The 22581-nt window shown below is 36.2% G+C and overlaps 1 non-coding gene across 1 annotated transcript; it reads left to right on the forward strand.

The window, feature by feature from the left end:
• Window positions 1–15065: 15065 nt before the first annotated feature.
• Window positions 15066–15229, forward strand: LOC125999822 (U1 spliceosomal RNA). The gene has a single exon (XR_007492290.1). It is a non-coding gene; the product is annotated as a U1 spliceosomal RNA (small nuclear RNA).
• The last annotated feature ends 7352 nt before the right edge of the window (window positions 15230–22581 follow it).

Genomic DNA, 22581 nt, shown 5'->3' on the forward strand with positions numbered 1-22581 from the left:
GGCTCAGGGATTAATTTGAGTGTAGATTCTATTCCAACTAAACATTCTAAACAGAAAATAGTCTTCCTATAATAAGGAGAATCTATTTTAAGAAGCAGGGAAAGTATATAAAAATCATTTACTGAACCATACGAGAGTTTGCTATAAATTTACAATGCCAGTAGGACTGACATATAGGATGTGGTTAAAGAAAAAAGTAGGATGAGAAGCAAGAACGATTTATTCTCTATATATTGTTATAAAACATGGTAAAGAATTCAGACATTTCTTTAAACAACTAAGTACCCTACCGAAAACACTCATTATAAAACTTTACTCTGCCACAGTTCGTATGTTCAATTGGAGAGGTAAAAGTAGTCAGGAAAAAGAAAAAATAACTATTTTCTGTGGTCCTGCTTTATTTCTAGATTTCCTGCTTTCCATTGTCCCCTTTGCCTAGGTGAAAGACTGTCCCTATTCATAATTCTTTAACTGATAGTCATATTTCTTTTCCCTCTGAAGCCTCAGACCACTAAAAGTTTTTGGGTTTTTTGGTTTGGTTTTGGTTTTTAGGTCACACCTTGAGGCTTACCTTAGGGGTTATTCCTGGCTCTGAGCTCAGAAATAGCTCCTGGCAGGCTTGGGGGACCATATGGGATGCCAGGAATTGAACCTAGGTCCATCCCAGGTCAGCCACTCACAAGACAAACAAAACAAAACAAATGAACAAACAAATAAAAATGTAGTCAGGAAGCTAGAAATTATAGTGTGTGAGATTAAGAGTGTATTTCAAAAATATCATAGGTGTTTAGGTGTTTGTCTGAGAATCTAGAAGGATAGACTTGACATTAATAAACACTGGCTAGAGAGCTTGCTTTAGGAAGATTGACACTCACAATGGCATATGAAATAGCTAAGCAAAAATGCCAAGAGGCAGGTAATTGTATCAATATGGAGTTCAGGGAAGATCTTCAGACTGGTAGGCCAAAGTTGGAAGCCCAACAGCAAATAGATAGAATTTAAAATTAAGAGAGTCTCAGTTTAATGATTGTAAATAGCGATACAACTCTGAGAATCAACCTGCTCCTTCCTAAAACTTACAAGCTAGAATGGTAAGAAAGAATGAAAACCTTATGAAATAGCCAGTGAAAATAGGTATGGTTCTAGAAGCCAAGTGATAAATGGGTTTCAGAAAGTCAGGGAAGAATCTGCAGTGTCAAATGCTCCTTAACTATATCTAGTGAGTTGCCAAATCAGAAAGAATCATCAGTGACCTTGACCAAAATTCAATTGAAAATGAATATTAGATATTGCTATGAGACCTGAATACATAAATTATATTGAGGAAAACAAGGCAGAATTCCATACTAACTAGAATGAGATACTTTTTGAGCTCTATAACTATATGCTCGAATACATAATAATAACTTATTTGTGAATTATATTTCACTGGATAATATTAAAATTAAAATAGATATTTTGACCTCTCTTTAAATATTAACCTTGACCAATTGTGAATAATTTCTCTCATTTCTCACCTTTCACTCTGTCCACAGTAATCTTGGTCCTTTAAATGAAAAAAGTGCTAATTAATCTATCACTCAGTTGGCCAGTGTGGTCTCTATTAGGTCCATATATTTTTCTTTAATTTCCACGTATGAGTTCTTATCTAAAAATTTCAAATGCTGGTGTAATACTCTTATTTAAGAGACATTTTTCCCTGCATTTTCTTCAGAACCTCCAACAACCAAATTTTAAAATGGGATTATCATAGGTGTAGGCTATGGAATGGAAACAATGGGAAGAAACCTGGAGTCACCAGTGAAAGGAAATTGATGTTGGTGGTGGGACTGGTGCAGAAATATAGTGAACCTAAAACAACTATGAATAACTTGTTAATCATAGTGCCTAAATAACAAAATTGGCTATAATAAGAACGTTATTATTACACCTCACTGTGTGATGACTAATGCTCATAAGTAAATGGAAGATGTAAATATTTCAGAATTTTATATATGACTAGAATATATAAAGTATAAGAAAGATAAAAATTACTATGAGCTAGAATAAAGAAGCCCCAAGTAATATCTATGTACTAAAACAAAGCTCAATTTCTATCAAATTTTTAAAATTTTTAATAAATACTCCTGAGGAAGAGAGACAATATGGTGGGAAAGAGTATTTGCCTTGCATATTGTCCTGTCAATGCCACATTTGAAATTACTGGAATCTTCAAAAATAAGGATTGGTACGTTATCCTTCCCAGAATAACATCAGTCATCTTCATTTGCTACAGTAAGTCAGAGTTGATGTCTGTTACAGTTGGTTTGAGTCTATGATTACGTCATAGGAGAAAGTTGAACATCTATTTCTGGAGTTCCACCTTGATACCATAGAGATATCCTTTATCACAGCAGAACTATGAAATGAAAGCATCATTAAGATTTATTGAAATAGGGGATCCAACATTGTTTCTTAAACCTCTGCCTTCATGATGATAAAGATAAAACCCAACTTCTCAGCCTCCTTTGAAACTATGGCTGGCTATATAACATACGGCTGCAAATGTGGTGAAAAAGAAATGCTTTGGTGGAGCCTATGAATGCATAATTATCTTCTATATAACAAGCAAGTGTGATCTACTGGGGGTACTAACACTCTATCATTGTTTTTTTCTTTTCTTTTTTTAAATATATTTTTATTTAAGTAACATGATCATAGTTGGGTTACAGTCATAACCAGAACACCCCCCTTCACCAGTGTAACATTACCCCTCCCCCCTTCCCATCCCCTACCTGTATTCGAGACAGGCATTCTATTACAGTCATTTGTTTTTAAGTTCAGTTAGTTGTATTTTTTTCCTTAAAGGATAAGTGTAAAAAATATAGTAAAGGTGTGCTAGTGGCAATCACCATTGTTTGCATAGGTCCAGAAAAATGGGAAAATGGAAAAAAAAATCCTTGATCTGATTACAAAAAGGCCTTACCCCAGAAGTTTATTGGCATAAGACCAACTCTGGGTTCCAGGCATACCAGTCCATCCAACTGGTGAAACTTTTTCATGCTTTAGTTATTGTTGGTATCAGATTCTTATATTTAAAGACTCTGGATTCTGTGCATTTCTTTCATCGATGCAAATAGGATGCCTGGAGCTATGGCAGACATCTTGTGATCATGAGAGAAATGTTAATAAACTTTGAGAGGTGATTCCCAGAACTCTAACATTAGCGCAATATTATATCAATGACAGTATTTGTCTACTGCGTGGATTATTTTGTAAGGAACTAAAAGATGTTTTTGTTTAAACTACTTTACAGAGGTCTCAATTATAGATTCATGAATTCTTTAGAATTAATTCCATTTATTTATTGGCTTCTCTTTCAATCACATTACAGATATATATTCATGACACCAAAAAATACTCTCCAATTCTCAAACTTATCCTCAAATAATCAAAAAATATCAGTTTCTCAACTGTCTTATGTGTAAGCTAGAATCCTTAATCTGATGACAGTTATACCACCGAAGCAATGCTTGCTGCTAAAGTCATCAACAAATGTATTTGTTCTAATATCCATGTTCAAGTTTTTCTGAATTAGTAAATTGTTCAGACACTCTATGTAACCATCATAATGTGACTATTGATTGAGGTGCAACACCATATGTACATTAGGGGAATAAACAGAAGTTCTATAATCTGTGTTATTTAGGTGGGAAAGTTGAACAGGCACTATACAAATGCTCAATTAATAAATCAGTGGTATTAGTTAAAATATAATAGAAAACTTCAATAACCTCAACAAGTAATTTCACTTTCATGAAGTAGTATTTTTATATATTCTGAGTGGCTATATTTCAACAAGATATTTAAACGTAGAATATAATATTTTTACTGTTAAACTAAAGCAAAATTAAGGCTACATTCAATGCCACCATTATAGATAATATATTACTGAAAAATTTTGAATTATTTATGTGTTCATGATTTATGCTATTACTGATATTCTTCAGTACAATTCGGTGCCTCTTTACCAAACAAACAAATAAAACATGTTGAAGACATCAATATGGATGCTCAGTCCACAAAAATTAATGAGTTTTAGTAAACAGTTATTCTAAGTTATTGTACTAATAAATTGATGTTAACAAACTAATAAAAGACCCTAGTTTTGTTTTGTATTTGTGCTATACCCAGTGATGCTTTGCTTTTACTCCTGGCTCTGCATGCAAGGTTCATTTCTGGCAGGGATTTGGGGAGTCATCAGGAGTAGGGGGATTAAACCAAGATCAGCAGCATGCAAAGAAAGTGCTTACCCTCAGTACTATTGCTTTATCCTAAATTATCACACATTTAAAAGCTGGAGTATCTGCTTAAAAATAATGCATACAAATCTATGTAAAACATATAATGTAACAACTTCCTTTGCCAATGTGGTGATATTAGTTACCATCTCATAGCCTCATTGTTTCTATCTATTCCATAATTAGAATTCATAGCATGTGCGGTGTTCCAAGGATTAATGAGAAATTTCTCATAAAATAGTTAGAAGTTCTGGGAATAATGTTTCTGCATACATCGTTCTTCTGTTTTTAGGCAAAGCATCTTGGTGCAGTAGAAAAATATCACTGCTTTTGAAAGAAGAGGTACTTCAGCTAAAGTAGCAGATCTCCTTGGAAAAGTCAATAAATTTGTCCTCTTACCTTGAAAATGTAGGCAAATATTCACTCCATTAGATTTGTTTGTAAATTAGGTTAAATAAATATATTTTAAATGATAAATGATTAGTGATACTGTTGAAAATTAGAAATATAAGCAATTTGGACATCTTTAAGCAGAAAGAAGATAAAACAGAAGGTCCACAAGTTGAGCTGGACCACGATTAGCTTAAGACCAAAATCATACAAAAAGCTTCATGATATATAAGTATAAACAATAGTTTCATTAGGCATTACAGATCTGATATATATAAAATCTACTTTTTTAAAGCAGTGGTGCTGAAGTGGAATCAGATAAATCATTAACTTAAAAAGCATGCATTCTGGGTCCAGATCAATAACACAGTGGATAAAAAATTTGCCTTGCACAAGGCCAACCCAGGTTCAAATCCAGGCATCCCACATATTCCCCTGAGGATGCCAGGGTGATATCTGAGGGCAGAGTTAGGAGTTCCTTCTGAGCACTACTGGGTGTGGACCCAAAACAAAAAAAAAGCATGCATTCTGCCTTAAGCACTTATGTTCTACCTTTAGCAAATTTGGCAAAATTAAGAAATACATATTTTTGACTATAGAACTAAGGTTACTAAGTAAGAGGAGAAATTTTAGAGACAGGAAATGAAATGGACTCAAAGAGACAGTGGTAGAGGTCTTTACCACTTGCATCGTAGTTGACGTATACATGGCTACCAGATGCATTAAAACTACTACTGATTTGGGGCCGGGTAGGTGGCGCTGGAGGTAAGGTGTCTGCCTTGCAAGCGCTAGCCAAGGAAGGACCGCGGTTCGATCCCCCGGCGTCCCATATGGTCCCCCCAAGCCAGGGGCGATTTCTGAGCACATAGCCAGGAGTAACCCCTGAGCGTTACCGGGTGTGGCCCAAAAACCAAAAAAAAAAAAAAAAACAAAAAAAACTACTACTGATTTAACTATGTTGCTTCAATAACAAAGGAATTAAAGGTAAATTGAAAAAGGGTTACATATTTAAAGTGAACGTAAAACATGCTAAATTGTATGAATTAACTACAAGTGAATTTTTTCTATTACTATAATTTTCAAAACACAGCATTCTCAAATTCTTTTCTATTTCCAAAATGCTCTCATATTCTAGATGCATAATTTTGTTTAAAAATATTTTATTTTCCAACTTAAAGTGACAGGATCCCAAGAATGAGAAATCCAAAATGCTCTCATATTCCAGATGCATATTTTTTGTTTAAATACATTCTTATTTTCCAACTTAAAGTGACAGGATCCTGAGAATGAGAAATCCAACTATTCAGAGTCTATTCCAAAATGTTTTCAGGTAAAATATTGCAATGAGTAAAAAGTTGTTATTTGGTTTTATACAGCCTCATCAAGAGGGTGGACTCACAAACTATGGTATGTGGGGATTGAATTGGGTCAGCCATGTGCAAGGCAAAATGCCCTACCACTCTGCTATACCATTCTAGCCACACAAACTAAGTTTAAATTAAATTATGAAAATTTAAAAGGCTATATGTTTCACATATCTGAGTCTACCTTTTTAACATCATTTTATGAAAAATGTTTATCATTTCCACATTTCTACATACCATGTTTAATTTTTAAAATTTTATATAATTCTGAATGTGAATCACAAACATGTAAATCAGTATTACATACATTAGTCTAATGCAGTAATATTTAAAGTATTTTTCCAACTCCTTACAATAATAACAGCTCTTGAACTAGAATGAAAACATATATGTCAAAAGTTTGAAATTTACCTAAATTATTTTTTGAATCTTTATTTTGCCTACAATGCACGTATGCAAAACTACTGAGCTTCCTAAACTCTCATATATTCCAATAAACCTGTGTTTTTTTTAAAGTGCTCATCATTGTTTGTACTCATCTTCCTCTTTTCTACCTTGGGATTTCTCTTTTGTTTGTTTTAGTGTTTAGCTACATTTTTGTCTTTCTAGTTTTGTCCTCCCATTACAAAATATCATTTGTGTCAAAATAGTCTACGAAATGTAGTTAATTCACTAAATAATAAATCATATCAGCATGGTCATTGAAATGTAGGATCTTTACAGTAGACAAGTAAATATGCTACTGAATTTAATGATATATAGAAGTCAACTTTATGAGTATGAAACTTTAGAGAATGTGTTAATATATCAAGTAGTCATAACGAAAATATAATTTTGTTTAGTTTGAATTAAGATGGTCTTTTCAACACACAAGTGGTAAGGCTCAAAGTATTTTGCAAGATTATAGTTGTCATTTATCAGGAAATTATACAAATAATCCATGTTCATGGATCAGTGTAAAATAAATCCCCACGTAATGAAATCACCCCACATGCCATATTTCCAATTTCAGGCAGATGGGTCTGAAGAAAGTAGGTTTGTCATGAAAAATAAACAAACCAAGCCAATCAGGAGAAAGTCATGAAGTTGCTCTTCGTGGTGTCTCGGCACACCAAGCCAAAGTGACCTTTCCTTATTTGCCCAGTACAAAATCCACCAGGCTGGGGAGGGTTGAGTGATCAAGTCTGTTTATACATTTCAAACTGATAGGTTTAAAGAAAGAGAAAGATGGAGGAACACCTTTGCTTTGGGTTAATAGCTGGGTGTCATCTTACAGATCAGAATAATTACCATAGTCAAAATAACTATTCTACCCAATGCACCATACAGGACTCCTTAGTCACAGCTAGTGAGAAGAGTCACCTGGTCCAATTTTGTAACAAGCATGGATATTTCTCAGAAAATATAGGAATGGAGTTTCCATTTTACCTATATATTGCAATTGCAGTATATAGGTACCTATCCCCCAGCACAAGCAAAAAAACATTAACTAGAGAGATTTATGCACATATATATTCATTGTAGCACTTAGTACAGTATCCCAGATATGGAAGCAACCAAAATGTCCAACAACACACACACACAGATGAAGAAGTGGTACATAGACACAATGGAATACTATGCAGCCACAAAGTAATGCCAAGCAACTTTAGCAGCTTGGATAGCATTGGACTGTATCAGATTGAGCAAAATGAGCAATAGGCAGATGGAATAGAAGATAATCTCATACATCTGATGCATATAGAAAAGCAAACAAGGAAATAATATAAATGATATTAGTAAATCACAAAGACTATAACATAGACCTGAAAATACCAGGTTAAGTGGGAGGAGTAAGGGGAATGAATAGGGAGCCATGAATTAGCATGAGAAAACAGGTGGAAGTTTTACAGCACATTATGGAGTTAAGGGAGAGAGAGTATACAAAAAACATAACTGCCAATCATCACATAATAAGATAAGGGTGCGAGGGATTGAGTATTAGATTGGACTAGGTATGGGGATGGTGGTAGCATCATGGATACTTGGGTCTTGCAGTTGGGCAATAATTTTGTACATCACCAGCAGATATTTGAACACTAATATAACCCAAATCATAATTATCTATGTATATTTATAATAACATTTGCAAGGTTTATAGAGCATGACTGTCCAATTTCTAGAGTTTGTCATATTACTTTAATAAATATGAATGAAGGAAGAAATAAGGAAAGAAAGAGAGAAGATGGGGCAGAAGCAGTGGCACAATCTGTAAGGCATCTGACTTGCCCACAATAGCCTAGGATGTACTGCAGTTCGATCCCTTGGGGTCCCATTTAGTCCCCCAAGCCAGGTGAGATTTCGGAGCACATAGCTAGGAGTAATCCCTGAGCATCCCCGGTATGACCCAAAAACAAGAAAGAAAAAGAAAGAAAGAAAGAAAGAAAGAAAGAAAGAAAGAAAGAAAGAAAGAAAGAAAGAAAGAAAGAAAGAAAGAAGAAAGAGAAAGAGAGAGAAAGAAAGAGAGAAAGAGGAAAGAAAGAAAGAGAAAGAAAGAAAGAAGAAAGAGAAAGAGAAAGAGAGAAATAGAAAGAGAAAGAAAGAAAAAGACAGAAAGAAAGAAGAAAGAAAGAAAGAAAGAAAGGGAAAGAAAGAAAGAAAGAAAGGGAAAGAAAGAAAGAAGAAAGAGAAAGAGAGAGAAAGAAAGAGAGAAAGAGGAAAGAAAGAAAGAGAAAGAAAGAAGAGAAGAAGAAGAAAAGAAGAAGAAAGAGAAAGAAAGAAAAAGAAGAAAGAAAGAAAAAAGAAAGAAGAAAGAAGAAAGAAAGAAAGAGAGAAGAAAGAGAAAGAAAGAGAAAGAAAGAAAGAAGAAAGAAGAAAGGAAAAGAAAGAAAGAAAGAAGAAGAAGAAAGAAAGAGAAAGAAAGAAAGAAAGAAAGAAAGAAAGAAAAAAGAAAGAAAGAAAGAAAGAAAAAGAAAGAAAAAGAAAAAGAAAGAAAGAAAGAAAGAAAGAAAGAAAGAAAGAAAGAAAGAGGGAGGGAGGAAGAAAAGAGGGAGGGAGGGAGGAAGGAAGGAAGAAAGAAAGAAGGGAAAGAAAGAAACAGAAAGAAAGAAAGAAAGAAAGAAGGAAAGAAAGAAAGAAAGAAAGAAAGAAAGAAAGGGAAAGAAAGAAAGAAAGAAAGAAAGAAAGAAGGAAAGAAAGAAGATAAGAAAGAAAGAAAGAAAGAAAGAAAGAAAAAGAAAGAAGAAAGAAAAGAAAGAAAGAAAGAAAGGAAGGAAGGAAGGAAGGAAGGAAGGAAGGAAGGAAGGAAGGAAGGAAGGAGGGAGGGAGGGAAGGAAGGAGGGAGGGAGGGAAGGAGGGAGGGAGGGAAGGAAGGAGGAAGGGAGGGAAGGAGGAAGGGAGGGAAGGAAGGAGGAAGGGAGGGAAGGAGGAAGGGAGGGAAGGAAGGAAGGAGGGAGGGAGGGAGGGAAGGAGGGAAGGAAAGAAGGAGGAAGGGAGGGAAGGAGAGAGGGAAGGAAGGGAGGGAAGGAAAGAAAGAAGAAAGAAGAAAAAGAAAGAAAAGAAAGAGAAAGAAAAGAGAGACAGAGGAAGGAAGGAAGGAAGGTTAAAATAAGGAAAGGAGGGAGTAAGAGAAGAGAAGTGTGGGTGCTCTTCCTGCACGGACACCAGTTAAGATGGGGTTATTCTTTCTTGGAGGGAAATCTCGCATACACAAAGTCAAAGACAGACAAGACAGATAACAGTGGGGAAAGGATTCCAACCAAGACCGAATCCAATCCCTTTTATTGAAACTCAAGGCCTGGCTTATATACATTTTTGTGTGGGCACAGTTCTGCTCGTAATATGTCAATGGGAAATGTACGTAGAACAGACCATAATGTCCAGATAGCAGGACCCATCAGCAATTAGGATGGAATGTACAGCTAACGGGACCTGTCTCCATCAGTCGGGGACGTACTGATAATGGAACCCATCTCAGGCAGGTTGGAATGTATAGATGACAGAACTCATAATTTAGACTCAGTTTCCCAGGTCCAAAATTCTGTGCTTTCTTTGTTTCTGTACAAATCTTCAATGTTTACTTATTCCTTAAGGCTGCCTGCTTTTAGCATAGCTCTTTGCTTGTTGCCTTTCTTTGCCTTACAAGCCTTAAATCTTAAAAGTTTACATTTATTCTCAAAGCTGCCTGCTTTTAACAAAATTCTGTGCCTGTCACAAGGCCCTGCATTTCACCCCTGCATTTTCTGCCTGTTCTTAAGGGGCTCCCTACAGAGAAGGAAGGAGGAAATGAAGGAAAGATTAAAGGAAGGAAGAATGGAGGGAGGAACAGCGGAAAGTATGGAAAGAAGGAGGAGAAGTAGGACGGAAGAAAGAAAGAATTAGATGATAAATGAAGCAGGAGAGATAGTACAATGGCTAGGGAGGGTGCTAGACTTGCATGTGTCCTACCGTGCTTCATTCCCTGATCCCTGATATCACCCTAGGAGTGATCTTTGGGCCCAGAACGAGGAATAAGCCCTGAGCAGTTGAGTCTGATCTAAAACAACAACAAAAGAAATTGGTGGTGGGAATGTTGCACTGGTGATGGGGGTGTTCTTTACATGACCGAAACCTAATCACAATCATGTTTGTAATCAGGGTATTTAAATAAAGATATTATTAAAAAAAGAAATAGCGAAAAAAAGAACAAAGAAAACAATATATTACTTTCATTCTAAAAATTACATTTGACCTTGAATGCACAAGTCAGGATAACTATGTGACTTGTTTTGGCCTATGTATTAAGAGCAAAAGTGAAGCACTTTAATCTAAGGAAGAATAGAAATTTTGAGTGTTTGTACCTATTTATTTTTCCTTTACCATGTGCGTGAAAACTTTCCAATTGTTGTTCATTCAACTGCTTAAGGTCATTTTTTGGTGGGGAAAGAATAAGACAGAGTCTTGATCGAGTCCTAGAGATTATGTCTTATTTGTAAAGAACTTTCTTACTGTAACTATAATTGCACGGGCTTCAGCATCATTTGTTCTTCCAGCATACTCTTGCTCATGCTTACTAACTTCCTGAAGTTCTATGATGCTGTAATATTTGGAGCTTTTCATTCAGAGTCTAAGATACTGTCAATGAAATCATAGCTTACTCAAGTTATCACTCCTACCAACCTGGTGAAACCTTGTCAGACAACTTTTAAATTATTTTCTATGTCCTTGAAAATATCTTAGTCTGTTATCAAAATACTTGTATATCTTTGCTTACCTGACAGTACTCAACAAAAGACTCAAAATACATACTTAAATGATTTTTCCAAAACCATCTTATGACTGATATGATAGAAATCATGCATTTCTGTCTTTCATCTGTGTCTGAGCTTTGAATTCAACAGACTATACTCACTATCTAGATGAAACTGTTAGTTTGTATAAATTCAATGTGATAAAGGAAAAAAAAGTTAAGCATCAGAAAAAGTATAGTGGGAAAGAGGAAGGAAACATTAACTTACATGTCAAAAATCTCCTCTTGGGTCATGGAGATAGTATAGCTATTATTGTGCTTTCCTTGTACCTGGTGGACCTGGGTTTGAACTACATATGGTTCCCTGAAAAGAATTCCCTGTGGGGCCAGCGAGGTGGTGCTAGAGGTAAGTCTGCCTTGCAAGCTCTAGCCAAGGAAGGACCGCGGGACATCCCATATGGTCCCCCCAAGTCAAGGGCAATTTCTGAGTGCTTAGCCAGGAGTAACCCCTGAGCATCAAACGGGTCTGACCTGATAAAAAAAAAAAAGAAAAAGAAAAAAAAAAGAAAAGAATTCTCTGAGAACAAAGCCAGAAGTAAGCCCTGAACACTGCTGAGTTGGCTCAAAAGCAAAACAATAAAACAATATTAACATATCTACTAGTACAGAGGCCAGAGATAATTCCACAGAATAGTGATCATATTTTGTAAGTGGGCATTCCAAGTCCGATGCCTGGTTTGACCTGACCTCCATGAGCACTGCCTGAGAGAGAATTAAATTGGAAAGTGTCCCCTGAGTACCCCTGTGTATGGATCCAAAACAAAGAGATCAATATAAAAAACATGGTTATATGTTATAACAATGAATTAAAAAGGTATATTTATCAGAGCTTGTTTAAAGATGGTTATAATATCTAGCTCTCAGAAAATTCATAGAATATTCATGAAAATGAGATGTCCATAATAATATATAAAAACAGTTCAGAGGTGTTAAGTAATAGTAAGCAATGTGACAGGGAACTTAATTATGTATCCAGTAAAGACACAGGACCAAAGAGTAGGTCACATATGTGTCATAGCCAGAGAGAGAGTAAAGGGGTTAGGAACTTGCCTTGCATGCAGCCGAACATGTTTCAATACCCAAAAGCTTATATGGTAGATCTTCTGAGCACAGAGGTAGGAGTACGACCTTAACAGCAATGGAATGGTGTGGTCCAAAAACAAAAGAAAGGAAAATAGAATTTCTCTGAACTGTCTGACAGACGACTCTTTTAATGTATGTCACAAAAATATATTTCATGTAATGCATTCTTTTTTAAAGACTCACAGTGTATAGCGAATATATCAAGCATTCTGTGAAGGAAGGCCTACATGAAAAGAAATCTATTCCATAGTGCAACTGCTGCATTTCCTAACGTGCTTTGAGAAAGGAATACTACTTTGAAGGTAGGAGAACAACACTGTATTTTTATAGATCTTTTAAGAAATTTTTAGTTTTCACCTGTCTTTAACTACCAACTAACTTTATGCTACCTGTGTTAGTAATGAAAATGTATCATTTTATATTTGGGGATCAGATAATTCTATGCATGCAACATATATGTATATATGATGTAATAATATATATGATGTAATAAAGCCAGAACTGAAAACAGACATTTATTTTTATCTTTGTTCTATTTTTATATATAATTATTCAAATTCTCTTTATTATATCCTATGTCTAGCCTATGTCCAGCATTTTCCCCAATTTGCTTATTCCAAACTCAGTTTTAAAACCGAAACCAGTGTTTCCAATAGAATCTTGCTTATTTTCTCCCTTTCTGTACTTCCTTCTATCTTTAGCTAACTCTTTTGATTCCTTTCAGCATTTTTTTCAATTTCTTTTATCATATAGCATTCATATATTTTAAAGCACATTTTATTTTTATTCTTCTGATATATCATTGCTGTTGTAACCAGAATATAATGATTATGTTGTTGTCTAATATTTGTAGGAGCTCGAGCAAAGATCAAAATAGTTACCTAAACAGGTAAAATTAGTAAACTAAAGAAATAAACTATTATTTATATTCCAGAATCCTATGTTGAAAGGCATACACTTATAAGAACCTGAAAATACTCTGGAGGTCAGAGAAAGAGCACAGTGGTAGGGCATTTCCCTTGCACGTAGCTCATCCAGGACTGAAGGTAATTCAAATCCTAGCATCCCATATGGTCCCCCATGCCAGAAGCGATTTCTGAGTGCAGAGCCAGGTATATCTCCTGAGTGCAGCCGGATGTGACCTAAAAATACAAAAAACAAACAAACAAAAAACCTTTGGCTCTAATTTTATACTAGAGAATAGGATCCAAGGAGAGCTGGCTTTTGAAAGCACTGGCTTCCGGTCAAGATAAATGTGACCTTCTTAACTCTATATAGACTCTTTACCCTGTGTGGAGTGTTCTCTGAGGAAGGATGTCCAGTCTGGTGTGCTGGAAAGACTAAGGTTTGCAGGGAGCACTTTTCCTTTAATCTGCAGCTTTGTGATCAGTAATCCACTCCTGCTACTCAAGAGCTCTCCATTCTCAGTGCTGCAAATGAAGAATCCAATTCCAATATGAATGTTTTTTCCTCTCGAGGCAATGTATTTTTCCACATTAATGTTTCAAAGAGTTGCTTTTTATTTGTGCCAGTTAGGCAAAGTACAGCTCACATTGCCTTTATTCACCCCTTTTAAAGGGTTGTCAAATAGTCAAACTTGTATCCTTCAGACCTATACAGAGCTTAAAATATTGCTCTCAAACCCTCTATATAAAAAGTTTACTGACTCCTATAATAGGGTATTACCAGTACAGATAATAGTTTGTAATTCTCATCAGTTTGACTTAAGTTCAATTAAATGGAAACCAATAAATTTGTCTCGATCCCTATTGCAAGCACATTTTCTACTAGTATTAAATTTTCCAGAGCTCCAAATTTTAACTACCATTTTAGAATAGCCATAAGAAAAGTGCTAAAGAAAACATGTTAAGTATTCTAAAGTTTGACTTAAAAAAATAAATTTCCAAGTAGTTTTCAGCACGATTACCATTTATTGTCAAACAGGATTATCTAGACAAAGAGTGAGTAAATAAGATTACCCTACCACACACTAAGCCAAGAAAAGATGCAACTGCTTCTTCTACACTAAGCTTTGTGCAGTCACTCTTGTTTTCCATGAGAGATAAAGAAAGGTTGAAGACCGACACACATACACACCTACACACACAAACTCACTTCCCTACCCAACTGGACCAATTGGGACAGTGCTCCAATATGCATGGGAGCAGAAGGTGTGGAAAAGGTTTTGTATTTTTACATTGAAGTGACCATAATCTGAGTGAATGGAAATGGTCACATGTTAATGAACTTTCTTAAATTTGTTGCCAAGAAACAAAATGAGAGATTGAAAGAGCATGGTAAAAAGCAGTGCTTGGAACAACAACAAAGACATTTCGTGTTTGGATTTCTTAGACTATCCCCGCCATTGGCAACCATGGTTCTAATTTCAACTGGAGGGCCTTCTTGGGATAAAACATTCTGTATTGAAGGATCAAGATTTGAATACTTCTATGTTCCAAACTGAAGCCTTCTGCTGTCAATGTCTCTATTGGATTTATTTCTATCTTTGAATATGATGAACCGCACATTCTCAAGACAGTTATTTTCCAGTAAGGTCGTGCTACAACAGCCACATGGTTTGAGTATCAGAAAGACCCAGGTGCCATTGATTTAATGTCTCTAAGTTAGGAGACATAGCCATTATATTATATCAGACTGAAATTTTTGTGGTAAAAGTTAGTACTAGACACCTGGCAGGGGAGATACCATGATCACGAAGGTGGTTTCCCCAGGGTGAGGCTCATCCATTGCACTCTGGCTGTGCTGACCCCTGCGATTTCCCCAAATGTGGGAAACTCGACTGTATAATTTGTGGTAGTGGGGGACTGCGTTTGCACTCTCCCCTGAAAAAGAAAAAAAAGTTAGTACTAGATGAAAAGTGCTTAACATATGCCAATCACAGTGATGCCTAGCTTCCTTTTGACCCTTCCTTTTGTAATTAGAAATATTTCTTTATTTCAGAGTTCCTCACATAGTCCTTTAAAAAATACCTTTTCACCCTTAATTTTGTATTTTGGTGTCTCAGTTGTATACAATCTAGATCCATAAAATCAGAAGTTGATTTTACTTAAGCTGTTTTTCTTTGGTCAAATCTTGGTAACTCAGGAAAAATGGAAATAGCTGTAATAAGAACAAACCCAGCTAATAGGCAAATTACACAGAAACTCACTGTTCATTAAACTACTTATTTCTATTGCTAATTGAACTCTCAAGTACTGATGGCATTTAAAATATTCTAAGTGCAATTTAAAATTACAGAACAGCAGGTTGTAATTGAAGTCCCATCAGATAACAAACAAATGTCAAAACTCAAAAAAAAGTATAAAAAGAAAACCCAAAGCCCATCTGGGCCAAGAATGTGAGATCTTTCTTTATGACTTCCTACAAGTACAGAGCAAAGCTAGTTCTAGACATAGTTATTAGCTGTGTGTTTCACTTGTGAAAAATGTGAATTTAGAAATGTGTCTTTCCATTCTGGTGCCACATTTTTATTATCACCAAAATGAGAAGGCTGGCTTAGAAGGTCTATAAGGGTCCCCTCCCTCCATTCTCATTCTCTAATTACAATGTTATCTATCAATTTTTTGATTCTGTGAATAAGCAATTAAATATTTCTTGAATTCATCGTATAATGGAAATTAATTTGGACATTTCCATTTTCACTTCCTTCTCACTACATAATAGTACAAGTGAAGCAGAATAACTTGGTCAATTTAATAGAAAAGGTAGCAGCTACCTATGTACCCCAAGAGAAAATAAAGTTGACTGTGGCTTCTTTGGTAGCAGTTTTAATTAATAAAATTAATAAAATTAATAAAAATTAATCACACTGCTCAATAATAAGCAGTTGCTTCAGTTTATACTAAACATCTTCAATGAAAGTCTCATGGAGCCGGAGAGATATCATGGAGGTAAGGAGTTTGCCTTGCATGCATTAGATCAGTGGTTTGAATCCCAGCATCCCATATGGTCCCCTGAACCTGTCAGGAGTGATTTCTGAGCACAGAGCCAGGAATAACCCCTGAGCGCTGCCGGGTGTGACCCAAAAACTAAAAAAAAAAAAAATGAAAAGAAAAAGAAAGTCTCAAATGCACTTTTAGCTTCCTTATCATAAAATAATGCATATTGCCACTTTAATTTTTAATATTTTGTGAGTTCTGAGTCAAGTGTAAAGTCCTTAAATCATACTGTTAGATTCCATTATAAGGTTTTGGAAGCTAAATTAAATTACAATTTTATTTTCTGAGAGGAATGAAAGAACTTAGGAAATGTTTATAATTTCAAATAGTCCTTTAAATGATGATACATGGACAGATATATGATAGATCAAGTATAGTAAAATGTAAATATTAACACCTAGGTAACAGCATGTAGATATTAATTCAATTTTGTGTTCTATATATGTCTAAATATGTATGATTAAATGTATTGAAAAAGTATCCTTTTTTGGTTTTGGGGTCACACTCCGCAGGACTCAGGGGTTACTCCTGGCTTCATGCTCAGAAATCGCTCCTAGCAGGCTCGGGGGACCATATGGGATGCTGGGATTTGAACCAATGATCTTCTGCATGAAAGGCAAATGCCTTACCCCTATGCTATATCTCCGGCTCGGAAAAGTATCTTGACTAAAAACATAGCTATTTCTCAATAGCATGTGTATGTGTGTGTATATGGTCATACAATGAGTCATATTCTCGAAAAAAATAAAATCAAGCAAAAATGACAAATTCTATATTACCTTGAAATTAGATAAAATATTAATCACTGGTGGAGCATTTAAATATTACTTTAGGTGGTTTATAAAATTGATGCATAAAGGTAAATTTTTGGAACATAATTTGGCACCCTAAAGGAAATTGAACTAAAACAGTGAGCTATCTGAGATTCATTTTTCCCTCCTCAAGATAAGAGAAATATCCAAATAAACTAAAAAGCATCCAAAAATGAATCATTTTATAGCCAACTATTTTAGGCAAACTGTTCAAATTCAATGGAAAAAGAAATAAAGAAGCTCTTCTCAAAGTAATCTAGCAAATACTTCATGAGTTTGGTGAGTCCTGATCTAAAATTCAAGAACAAAGATAATGTCAGAGATAAGTTACAGAGCCTCTTTTTAAAGTAACAGTGTAAGATGATGAAAAGTAGTAGTTGAGGGAGATGCAACTCACAAAGTGCTGAGACTAAAACAGGCAGCCAAATGAAAAGGGAGAGAGAATGACCTCTCTTCTGTGGGGGACTAAAAGATACACAACAAGGTAGCAATAAATGTCTAAAGGCATGATCCACATAGTTGTGTTTACAGGGGTTGAGAGGGTGAGGTATTGGAATCCTTAGGAGTGGGAGGTTGTTCTGACCATGTAGGCTGATGAGGATCAAATTCTGCCTACTGGGTATGTTCAGGACTGAGGATGTTCACCCCAGCTGATGACCAGGAAAGAATGAAACCCAGTCTGATGAACAGAGGCACTTTATTCCATTTCAACAATGTTTATATAGAGCACGGAGATACCTGCAGAGTGACAGGACATAGCAGAAGCATAGCCAGCAGCAGTGGAGGAAGCAGGGAGAACATAAGCATCGACACTGAGATTGACAAATGCCTTTGGGGCAACATTGTTGAGAGGAAATCTCTTCTTTAACCAGTGCTCTCTCTGAGCAAGGATAGATGATCTAGATTCAAACTTAATTAGCAACCACTGATCATGGGGCGATGGTACCCCTCTTTGCTGTCCTTTCCCACCTCTGGAGTGGTGTCTGAAGATTTCACCTTAAGAAGAATACTCAAAAACACTTGTTTTATAGGGTACCCTGGAACAGTTGCTCTACAGACTTCTATCTGCCAGTAGTTCAGGAATACCATCATGGGGCAGGGGTTCCAATATGAAGCTAGGGATGTAGTGTTGGAATGATATATGAAATCTGTAGTAGTAATAGTATTGTAAACCACAGAATCTCAATCAATTCAAATGTGTTATCCTTTTTCTAAATGATGGTAGTCAGAATGAGTAAGCTTGCTTAAATTCTGGGTGATTCCAGAACTAGACCTTGTGCTGCTCAGAAAGCCATGCAATGCTAGGGCTGATACCTGAGTCTAATGACTGTACTTTCTCTTGACTGCAAGCCTATTACAATCTAATGAAAAATGATACCCAGATGAGCGTCAGAAAATGCAAACATTTGAGGAAGGAGGATGCCTAGAATATTGGAAGAAGAGAAGGAAGATTGACATGGCTAAGAGCTGCCTGTGTTAGGTATTCTTATGATGACTTTGGTTCTGATGAGAAAGTCAAGCTCAGGAGAAATAAATAAATGGTGGTTTGAAATGCAGTGACCATAGTCAGAATGGAGAAAAAAATGACAAGTGTGAAAAATCCTGAAAGCTTCTATTTATTCTTCTAGTACTGAAAAGAAAATAGTTATGAATGGTTCAAATGGTCATGTGTCATAGCCAACCCCAAAGATTTGAATATTCAAGTTCAGGCTTGCTATAGTCAGAGAGCATAGAACTCTATTTATGGAAAGTATGAAAGTTTCTATATCTCTTTCCTCTGGAAGATTCTTTCACTGACCTGATCTCAATCTGGATATTAAGTTCCACAGCAAAAGGAACTAGAGATTCATGATAACGTTCTCCCACCCACGGTCTCAGCGGGCAGTTCACCAGCAGGTGAGGGAGAGGTTCCGAACAGCGGAAATTTTCAGACCCACACAAATGAAGAGATAAGTCATTTCCTGGGTAATGAGAAGTCATCTTGCAGATCCAATTTAGAGAAAAACACAGCCTTCCTTGGAATCAATTGAGAACAAGTTGTTATTTAAAAAATAATGCATCTGAACTTTAAACAAGTCCAGATGCAAACGAAAGGCAAGACTCCTCTGAGACTCTTCATTAAGGTGCTACTGCAAGTAAGAGACCATTCCAGGGACACCAACATAGCCGTGGAGTTGGGGCTCCTCCGGAAAGCTGTCAAGCAGAGCTTGGATGCAGAATCTCAGGAAATGTAAAGGAGTCAAGTGGGGATGGGGGGCACCTTTCAGCTTCCTCAGGGTTTTTAACGTGCTTGTTGAAAAAGAGGTTTCATGTAAAATCCTAACAGTGCTTTCTGCTCAATCATTTTAGTGTTTCCATAAATTCCAAGTTAAAGAGCATTGTTCAGATTTCTTTTGACAGAGAGCTCTGGGCTAGGCAGATGCTAAATGGCAATTATCAGCCAGGTTTGGAGGTGGTGTTGGTTCATCAAGGTTAGTTAGGTAAGCAGGGCCTCAGGGTGCTGCAGAAGGCTCACAAGGTAGCAGGGTCATTGGTCCAGGGCCCACATCCACGTGCTTGAAAATGAGAAAGTTACTGTAAATGACCTTTCTCATCCATAACAAGCCAAACAAGCAATCTTTCTAAATACCGATTTGAATTATACTCTATTTATTAATGTTGGTTGCCTTAGAATATCTTAGCACATATGTTCTCCAAAGGATTAAAGGCAGCATTTATTTAACCCAATATTTCTTTGTTTTTCCCTCTCTCAATATCATGGAGGTACCTTGACTTACAATTCACAATATGGTTACTGAAGCTTTTTACGCATACATAGTTCCAATACCACATTCCACCACTAATATTCCAAAGATCCCTCAAAGACTAGGAGAATCTGTTGATTTTAATTTCTACCTGAATATTGCTTACATTATCATTGTGCTCTAGGGTGACAGTGAAATGTATACTATATTTGATAGGGATAATGAAGGGGAAAATGAAGGTACATCCCTGATTTTTTTTTTAATAAAAGAACTCACATTGCTTATACTTGCAGGTGTGTTGAAGACTTTCTGGGAAGTAGATAAGGCAGGTGGGATAATGGACTGATCCAAGGATAGAAACAGCCAAATATTAAGTCTTTGGTTCCTGAGTTAAAAATGTGTTTTATCTGCCTTTCAGATACAGTATTGGCTCAACTAATCAGTGCAGCCGGCGTGTGCATCCTGAACCCCTGAATTCATGTTATGGGGATAGAAATAGTTTAGTTATTGAGTCCAAGGGACCTCTTCAAGTCTGAAGATGTGGTTTTTGAGCAGGTGCAGACAAAATATTGAAGTGGTAAAATTGTTCTCTTCAAACAAAAACAGAGAATCTTTTAAAATAACTGTGATGGCACTAAAACAGACACACAGACTGGGATCATCAAATCTCTTTCCAACTGGCAAGTATTTTCTCTTGCACAAATATAAGCCTTGCGTGGCACAAGTATATAGGTTAGCATAATAAAAAGAGCATATGATTTTCAATTCGCATCAGCCTTTTCCTGGTTGGCAATCTGTGAGACTGAGATGTAATTTTTTTCTGAAAAAAAAAAAAAAGAGATTTTATTATAGGGTTAAGTGAAATAGATTGCATGAAGGCACTAGCATCCAACATTGCTGCTATTAAGTAGATATTAAATTAATAATTTTGGCTACTACCAAGTAAGAATGGTAGACCAAAGACTCCTTACATCTGTCTATTTGATACATATATGGGGGGAGTCTGCCTGCTCATTCATGTGCGTATCTGTGTGTGAAAACATACAATGTTCACTTGAAAATAAAGAGAATTTGAAGCGAGTCCTTCGGAAGATTTTAACCCTCTGAGATAAAAATCAAAAGGATTGCAGCAGAGAACACTGAAAGTGGGCGAGCCAGCAATTAATACCTTCCACCTGAGAGTTAAAATGGGTGCTCTGGCGACCCCCTTTCAAGAGCCATATCAGAAGTGAAATCCTGCTTGGTTTCCTGAAATCCCTTTCTTTCCACTGCCTTGGGTAATTACAGTGAATGGAAGCTGCCGCTAAGGCCTCGGCATTTCTTATTTTATACTGCCCCCTGCTGTCCAAAATGACTAACACACTTCGTGGACTTCACTTTTTTTTCTTTCTTTTTTTTTTTTTTTAATTATTTATTCCTTCCCTTCAGGAAATAACAATGGGGATTTTTCAAAAGTTAGCAAGCACGTACACCTTGACACTCTACTCTCAAATATTCGGTCAAACCTACATATTTATCCTAAGCAGGAGCTATATGTGTTGACAATGTCAGAGATGGAGAATACAAAACTGAAATGACAAAAGGAGAAATCCTAGGAAGGTAGCAATCTAAAATTCTTGCTAAATTGTGCCAGAACTTTTTAGCATGATGTAAAAATGAGGGTGTATCATTTAACATGAAAAGAATAAAAATTACAGGGGAAGGATTGTAGAATATCTTCCACAGTTAACTCACTTCCCTGTTTGGAGCTCGGAATCAACTTCCAGCCTCAAAATCCATGGGAGTTGTCACATTTTGAGTGTGGGGGTGGGGGTTAGGAGGACCTGCAAGCCAGCATCTACCAGAAGAGCCAGGTCCCCTAGAAAAATAAAGGGAATAAAGAAAGGACTGTATATATTTTAATACAGCAAGGTAGTTTTTATGGAATAAATTTACTTAGAAAGATGTGTAGGGAGGACAGTGGGCATAGGACATGTTCAAGAGAGATCAAGATCTTTCCCAGAAGGAAATGGAAAAATCCAATAAGGCACAGAAATGGGCAATGGGCAATGAGATGTGTTCCAGAGAAAACACAGCCTTTAAGAGCCAGTGGAGAAATGTGAGGAACGTTTCCTTCATGTTTGAAAATTGTGTTCATGATGGTAACATGAAGCAATATTATAATGTGAGAGCCCATTTTAAGCAACCAAGTTCTAGAGCATATTGAGAGAGAGAGAAGAGAGTTTGGAGGGAGTAAGGAGAAAGAGGAAAGATAAAGAAGAGAGAGAAATATAAAGAAGAGAGAGAAAAGAGAGAGTAAACAGAGGTTAAGACTCTGGTCTTACACATGAAACAATATTATGATGTGAGACAACCTTATAAGCAACTAAGTTCTAGAGCATATTGGAGGGAGGAAAGAGAAGAGAGAGAACAAGAGAACATAGAGGTTAAGACTCTAGCCTTGCACATAGTTGACCACAGTTCAATCCTTGGCACTAGATATAGAACCCCAAGTACTTCCAGGGCACAGACCTAGAAGTAGCCATTGAGCAACACAGGGCGTCACTTTAATGTCCCTCCCAAAAACCCTCAAAGAATTTAAATTACACATAGTGACAGTTAACAAGCAAAGTGACAGTACACCACAGTGAGAGAGCCCCATGTTTTTTTTAACAGAAACTAAAATTAGCTACTATATAGAAAG

This window comes from Suncus etruscus, chromosome X (assembly GCF_024139225.1).
Source record: "Suncus etruscus isolate mSunEtr1 chromosome X, mSunEtr1.pri.cur, whole genome shotgun sequence".
Taxonomy (NCBI): domain Eukaryota; kingdom Metazoa; phylum Chordata; class Mammalia; order Eulipotyphla; family Soricidae; genus Suncus; species Suncus etruscus.